This window comes from Apus apus, chromosome 1 (assembly GCF_020740795.1).
Source record: "Apus apus isolate bApuApu2 chromosome 1, bApuApu2.pri.cur, whole genome shotgun sequence".
Classification (NCBI taxonomy): domain Eukaryota; kingdom Metazoa; phylum Chordata; class Aves; order Apodiformes; family Apodidae; genus Apus; species Apus apus.
This window is the reverse complement of record NC_067282.1, coordinates 31935320-31943709: the sequence shown is the minus strand read 5'-3', so window position 1 is coordinate 31943709 and position 8390 is coordinate 31935320.

Here is an 8390-nt window from a genome sequence, read left to right as displayed (position 1 = left end):
GCAGCTAGTCAGTCAGTTCGATTTCAAAGAATGAGTACAGTTATTCAAGTGGGTAGGCGTTAGCAGAATTGGTCCATGCAGAACAATAAATGAGTTCAAGGGAGGGAGGATTTTTTTTGTAAGACTTGAGTGTGCTTGGCCTTGATTTGAATTGCACAGAGTGCAACTACTATTATATTGTGTGATATGGAAGCAGGTAGTACAGTAGGTGATGAGGGGAAGGTACTAATGCCCTCTTACACTATTTGTCATGATAAATGAGCACCTGAAATTCTTTCCTATGTAGACTTATGAATTGGAGTGGGGTAGGTGTGAGCCCCTCTCTTCACCCTCTGACCTGGTGCAAGATGAATCAGCTCACTGCCACATGAGGCAATGCACACAAAAGTGTGCTGGCTTGGGATGCAGGAACTTAACATGGAGTTTTATTGCTATCATTCTTAGTTATTATTCCCATTAGTACTAGAAGGGATTTGAAGAAGAGAAGGTGGGAATCCAGTCAACATTGAACAAACAACCCGGGTGTCACTTCACAAGCAGTTATGGAGTGCAGCTCACAGCATTTATCTAACTTCATATTTAATTGTGCAGCTAATTGCTTAATTACAATAGAATCTATTTAATGACCTACTTGAACAGCAGCATTGTCTGGAAGGAGCATGAAAGGCACAGTCAATTTGAATGTATTCACGAAAAATCTTGTGCTCTGGAAGAGGTGTGCCCCTTTGGACACTGCAGTAAGCATGAGCTTTTCCTTTTTCGGATCCACAGTTGTAAACCTGAATCCTTTCCTCTGCCTATAAAATACTGGGGTCACAAGACGACTGGCAGCCCATGCTAATACTTAATGATATTCAGCAATTGCTGTCAGCTCTTATTACCTCCTTCCATTCCCACCTCCTGCTTGCTGAGTCCACTTCTTTGGCTGCCCTGCCTTTTGCAGCGTAAGGTCTTTGGGGCAGGAAATTGCCTTTTTGCTGTGGTTTATAGGTGTTAAACACAGAAGGGCTCTGATCCACCACAGAAGCGCTTAAGATCATAATGCAGCTAATACAAATAAGCCCAAGACAGATTCTGTGTTTGTTATAAGTAAATACATTTTTTTCCACAAATTGCAGGGGGATCCTTTGAAAAATAGAATAGGCCCTGTTATCTTTTATCCATCAAGCATTAGAATATATCTGTCACTGAAATAGTATACTTGCTGGAGGCTTAGAAAAGGCATTCCGTATTTGTAACGTGATTTAACTGTGCCTAGCTTTGCCTTCTTTCACCAGGTCCTAATTTAGACCACTGAAAAGGCTGCTTTACACAAACCTCCATTCTGAGCCAGTCCCTGAACTGCTCTGTGAGACAGAAGAATGACTGAAAACCAATATGGTATGATTACATTTCTTTAAAGTGAGAAGAGGATTGAGAATACTTTGCATGAATTTTAGTCTAGATGGCTGATACCTGGAACAACAGGAACAAATATAAGCTTGAAAGATACAGTCAGCAGGGGTGGAATAGAGGCATTGCTGTGTATAGATTATTAAATTCTAACATTGTAGCCACACAGTACGAGTGAAGAAAAAGAAAAAAAGAAGATTGAAGACTCTGCTGACACACAGAAGGGGTAATCCACTAGAGGGAGACGAACAGAAGAAGCCATTTCACTGAAATCACCAAAATAATTAGGTGAAATAAGTAGGAAAAGTGTGTACAATTTAACACAATAATCTAAATTTAAATTTTAATTTCTTGCTAAGTGTGTTAGCTCAGGAAAAATGTTGCCACTGAAAATACAACATCTGCGTTTCACAACCTCTATTTCTTGGTATTGGAAGGATTTCTCATTATTAACAATTCCATGTGAAACAGCCATCACTTAGATTCCTACCTTTTCTTGACAGAAGGAGTGCATATTGCAAACATGTTTCAGCAATATTTTAGGTTGCTTTTATAGCTGCAGGGATTTGTAAACAATTATTTAGCAATCTTTTAATTCAACAAGATTGACCAATATACAAAGTCTTCCTGATAAGCAGGCTAAATGAAGGACAAGACTGACCACCACATAAAGTTGTGGTAGAATGACCTCAGCCAACAGCCAGGACCCACATGGATGCTTGCTCATTCCCTGTCTCATGTGAGAGGGGAGTCGGTGAGTGGCTGTGTGGCTGTTTGGCTATTGGTTGGGGTCAACCCACCACAGTCCTTCCAGACCCAGTACAAAAGTCTTCCTGATCTCAGCAAAGTTCTTGTTGCTTTATTTGGTGGTACTTTATATCCTGGGTTGCCTTGAATTGCTCTAAACCAACAAAACAGAAATCAGTCACCTAAGTTTGAGCAGTCAACAGAAGGTCTACCTTATAATAAGAGGAAAAAATAGACACCTTGAAACAAAAATTCTCTTGACCTAAGGCAGGTATCTGTGTTCAGACAAATTCTTCTCTTCCGACATCTCTTTCTAATGGGAACTTTGCCTCACCAGCTCATGTCTGAGTAGGTTACTTCAGACACCCAAAGGCAGGTGAGACAAAGCCAACTACCTATGCCTTTACCTGACTTGAATTGCTCCTTTTTGTATGCCTTTCAAAACCTCTTCAGTGGTGTCAGTAGACATGTCCTGTATTCTAGTTCAGTTGTGTCCCCCTTTATCCTGGAATTAAAGAGTATGCCCTACATTTGTGTTTATATTCTCAGTATTTTTTTCTGTGTTCTGACATTTTTAATAATATGTGCCCTTTTCTTCAGAAACAACTATTAATTATATTCGTTGTAGCCTGCTGTACTGAATAAGCTGTAGGCTAATCAGGCCTAGCAAATGAAGAAAAAGCTAAAACCTCATCTGTGACCTGAGCTGAGCTAAATTTTCTCATGCTACATATGCTTACTTCCCCATTTCATAGCTAATGACCATATGTAACTCGAAGTATTTGTAGTCCTTCTTTGCTAATCAAAAGATATTTTTTGTTGAGGAATAAAAGGAAAACCTTTCCTTACTTTCTTGCCACAAGATACAGATGTTGTCGCACTTCTACCCAAGGAAATATAAAAAAACCACCTGTCAAATTGTTTAGAATTATTTTACAGCCTTTGTTTTCATTGGGTTTTTTGGCACAACTGGAAGCCCTGAAGTTTTGAAGAACTGGAACTGTGCTTAGGAGGAGCTCAGCAAAACCACTGTGGGACTAACTATGCCCTCCTGTGTTTTATACCCGTATTTCTTCATTCCTTCCTTATCTCTTTACTCCTTCCCTCCTTTGTCCCATTCCCCCTTGCCTCCTTCTTTCCTTCTCTCTGTTTTTCCTTTCCTCTTTCCCTTCTCACCTAAGCTTTTTAATCTGCCAACTCTTTTTTTAACAGATGTTTCCCATATAACCACCCAACTTCCCATTCTCCTACTTTTCTTTATACTATGCATGCTTCTCATGCTGGCCTGTGTTATCATCACTGCTTATCCATTGCACTTTGGAAATTCCACATCCAAATCTAGTCAATAGAAGTTAGATTCAAAATTTTGTTTGAGGGCAGATCTCAATGCCAGCTCACTGAGCTCAACAGCAGATTTTTCCCTGCCCAAGCCAACCACTCTGTCCTAACTCACTTTTGAGACTCACATCAGAGAACTGCAGTAGGTTCAGAAACTCTTAACCTGAAAGACAGGAAGTTATTGGAAAACAAGCTCTTGTTTTGCAGTCCCTCGTGAATAACACCCACTTGGATGAAGTTGCCATATGTTGTTTTCTTTGATCATGTCAGAATATGGGTAATTAACTGGAAGAGAGGCAAAACAACAGACAGATGCAAGGGAGAAATAAAGTCTGGAAATTTACTGTTGAGGTTCTACAAAGCAAGAGAAGGACATGAAATATTATATGTTAGATCTGGAAAAAACCTGCTGGGGCAATAAAGGTGAATGCACCAATTGCCAAAAAGTGTCTGGAGCATAAAGGAAACTCCCTGGCTGCCATAGATCCAGCATCATTGTTCTTTATTTCCTTTTCTGATAGGTTTATTGACATAAATGGGCTGAATGCTAGTAGTGGGAAGTGGGACCAGAATCGTCCTTTAGACCACAGCAGGAAGGGCCAAATAGAAGAGCAGTTAGAGTAAATAACTTGTGGGCTTAATGACAAGAACAAAAGTGTGACATTCTCCTTAACCTCTTCCCTTCGGCAAAACTAAGTTTAATGAAGAATCTGGCCTGTATCTTATAAACTGTCTCCAGTTACAAGACAGAAAAAGAGAAGAAAAGTTGAGTTACAGGGTTATGATCTGAAGGCTCATCAGTTTAGTGGTACCACATATATTTTTACTTAAATTTAAATTAATTTAAAATAAAGTGTTCTAGGATTCAAACCCAAATAACATCAGTTCTGTGGGTGAAAATGTAAGTGTTGTTTATCCCCATTAAAAAGCAGCATAGTTTTCTTTGTTTTCCTCCCTTCAGCTATCAATGAATACATATCTATGAAGAAAATGCATATGTGCAATATTGCACAAGACTCAAAATTGGTATATCATACAGAAAGTACATTTCCTGAAAATACATTCAGTAATCTTTCAATAGCAAATGCTTCATCAAGCTGTTAGATCATGCTATATAAAGGAACAGAAAAACTAAGATTTAGTTCATCTGCTAGCTTCTGAATTTAAGCAAACACTTAATATACCAGTAATATTTATTGCTGTCATGTTAGGCATGTCTGTAAGTAGTATTTAAATCTGATTCTCTTAAGCTGAAACAGTTTTACTGACTAAACGATACAGGCATTTCCTGAAAAAGAAGGACATATTTCCTGTATTTTGTTAATATTTGACAGCACTGATCTGAAACCAGTAGCAACATGACACTGATTTGTAAGACAGATTTTAAAGTAAGGTTGAAATTCAGTATTATTGTATCCCACGTAAACTTGTTTACTGAGCAACAATTACATAATCAATTACATTTAAAACCAAAAATAGACCCTGTTGCCTTCATTTCAGTCACAGAATTAAGCAGAGCTGAAAAGGAGAGAGAATCCTGCAGATGAGCTCTCAACTGAAAATGTTTTGTGGCCATGCTCTGAAGTTTCCTCAGCTTCAAAGCAGTTGATCAGCAGAAGCCAACTCCATGCTTTGGGTCCCTCAAAGGAGTGAGTTTTGCCCTCAGTTCTTAGTTTGGATAAAAACAACAAACCAACCAAAAAACCCAACAAAAACAAACAAGCAAAGCTACCTAGTTTTCACAGAAGGAACAAAGCTCATTTTGAGGTATTGCTTTTAAAAGTTAAGATGAGTATTTGCAATTGTATTCTAGTTTCTGCAGGGAGTCTGTGAGAAGTTTCTGCTCAAAGAACTCAGACATTTACTTGGTGTTACTCAGCAGGAACATCTCACAGAATCACAAATTGTTCTGGTTGGAAAAGACCTTTAAGTCCAACCCTAACCTAACTCTACCAAGTCTAGTGCTTTAACCATGTTCCTAAACACCTCCGGGGATGGTGATTCAGCCATCTTGCTGGGCAGCCTATTCCAGTGTTTTTGTCTTTGAACTTGCAGTGCATAAAGTCAAATTTGTGCATAAATCTTCACAGGATAATTCTTAGTCGGAGGCCAGATGTTTGACCATGTCTGAGAGCACACCCACTGAAATAACTGGATTAATAAGAAACACATAAGCAGTAGTTTTAACAGGCCTGACAGAAGTAGATCCTTTTGCATTCACTAGCAAGAAAAAAATAATCTCAGAAAAGAGCCCTTCAACCCTTCCACCTCTCACGATAACAAAGAACATATAGCAGGAGCCAAGACTGATAACAAGATTAAAAAATAGGCTTTGCAGTGAAATAAGACAGTGAAGTCAATCTTAGCTTGCCTAAGCAAAAGTTTGATTTAACTTGTTCACAGTTTCTAATTTCCATTACATGGAACAGCCATTTAGTTACAGAGGAGCCTTTCTTCCAACAGAGAAAGATGTAAGAAATTCTAATTATCAGAAATTAAGGGTAACTTAGTTAGATGGTGGAAACTTTTATACAGATTTTTTTTATGCTTTGTAGCTTTTTGATCCTTTTTTTGTCACTCTTTACTGGACACTTCGAGTGTCCAGGCCAGTTTCAAGGCTGGCCACAGTTGTACCGATGTCAGAGATAATACAGTTTCTTGTTATTGTGTCCACCCTTACTAAGAGGATCATGCTGAGAGCATATGCTCAGCCTCTAGCTTCCTTGACCTCAGATGCTTTGCTTCATGCTTCAAAGTATTGTTTCATACATGGCTGCCCTATAACTTTCCTAGTTGGCTCATCGAACAATTGAGAGGGCTTGGCCACCTGCATTCTGCATTATTGGCCATTCCTGCAAACCTTGTATTATCTGGAAAGTTATGCTATAATATGCTTGTTTGCTGTAGAATTACTGATGATAATATTATACTGCAGAATAAAAGCAAATCCCTTTAGGACCTAACAAAGCAACTCTTGAATTACAATAAGGCACCTTTCAATCAGTGGATTTTTAAACCACTGATTATTATCTTAATTTTTGGTTGTTCTAAATTCTCTGTTACCTTGCCAGTAGGTATCAGATCAAATGCCTTACAGAATATGCACAGATATCCACAGTTACTCTATGAGATTTTTATGTGCAGACTGCATCCCACACTGCTTCTAGCCATTGTCTGGCTTCTTGTCATGGTCTCGCCAGAAGCGGGGGGTGTTGGAAATTTGGACTTATACTGAGCTGGCTCTTCCTAGGACCACGTCTCTGTGCCCTCCTTGTGAAACACTTTCTATGGTACAAGGTAAAAAGCAGTTTCTCATGGACTTTACTGCTGAAAAACAGTTAAAAAAAAAATCCAAACTTTGTGGACTGGAGACAAAATAGAATGAGAAATGAAAATAGAATTGTATCCCTAATCTATGTAACTTTGATAATATTCAAATAAAATATGTAATCTGTGTGTATCCAGTCTCTTTGAATCATACAGTCACTATTATTAGGTGGAAAAAAAACAGGTTTAGTCCAGTGCTATCAAGTATTTTTAGAATAAATACTATGTATTTTCACAAAGGTAAGGCATGCCCCAGGTAAGCAACTTAGACCTTCTGAAGTTCAAGTATTCCCTACTGCCAGAAAAGGATAATACATCAGTGGTTTATTTTGTACTTGTAAAAAAATATTCTCATCATTCTTCACCATAAACCATAAAAGACAAACCTCTTTTTCTATAAAATAAAAACTTGGAAATCACATTTTGTGTTTATATTTTTATATAGGTGTATACATCTTAGTAAAGATTAACCAGTCTTATTCTGAGCTGCTTCTACTATTTCAAAATCTGTTTTTTTGCAGCAGCAGCAAAGTAAAAAGTGTAGTCAGTTTTTGTGTAGACACCTTACCCATGTCAGGGTTAGTTTTAAAAAGTGGAATGATAGATGAGTAGTGATGCACGGTAATGCCAAATTATACCACCTACATGGTACCACTTGACACATGAAAGATATTTTTGTAACATCCAGGTGAATAATAGGTTGCAGTCTCTTCCCTTCTCTCCCCTGAGATCTGCATTTTCTTGTGGGGGATATGTCAGATCTAGCAAAAAATGTGAACAAAGAGACAAAACTTCAGTCATGCAGCACAAATGTATCTAGATTGCTTTTATTTTTCTGATTGAGAAAAGCACTTTTTCTCTTAAAAACATTCCCTCTGCCACAGGGTTTTCATTCTACTTCTCTGCCAAACAACCTGATATAAAACATAAGTTATGGATTCAGCAAGTCAGGAGGAGACTTGTGTGGGGACCTTATCAGTGACATTATTCTAAAGAAGAAGTCCTGTCTACATGAACTGATAAAAGCAACCATAGTAATAGTGGGAGCAGTATCAAAGACTGCTAATTCTGTTTTGTTTCAGTCTTTAATAAGATGAGAAAATCTTTATTGACAGCTGGTTGGCTTGCATTTGTTCCAAAACTGGAATGAAATTCAAGCTTCTCTGAAAAAAGAAGAAAATATGCCTTGGGTCAAAAGAAATATGTAGGCAGGGAAAGCATAAAAAATGATTGAGTATGTCAAGGCTCGTTCAATGCATGAGTTTTATTCAGACTCTTTCCAAACGTTAATTAACATCTCACAGGAGTTAACTTCTAAAGGGAAAACTTGCTTAGGCAAAGCAACAGATGGTACAAAATAGTTTATGTGGAATTTTCCTTCAAGGTGAGCTAGGTGATAACACAGTAGTGTGTTTCATTAAGGAATGTTTTATTGTGAAGCATGAAGATGACGAGTTTTGACAAGTTAGCATATTGCCATTGAATAAAGGTTTTTTATTCATTTTATTGGAAAGAGATACACCACACGCAGTCTACAGAGGCACTACCAAGAACACTGATCAAAGGTTTTACAAACAGAAATTGAA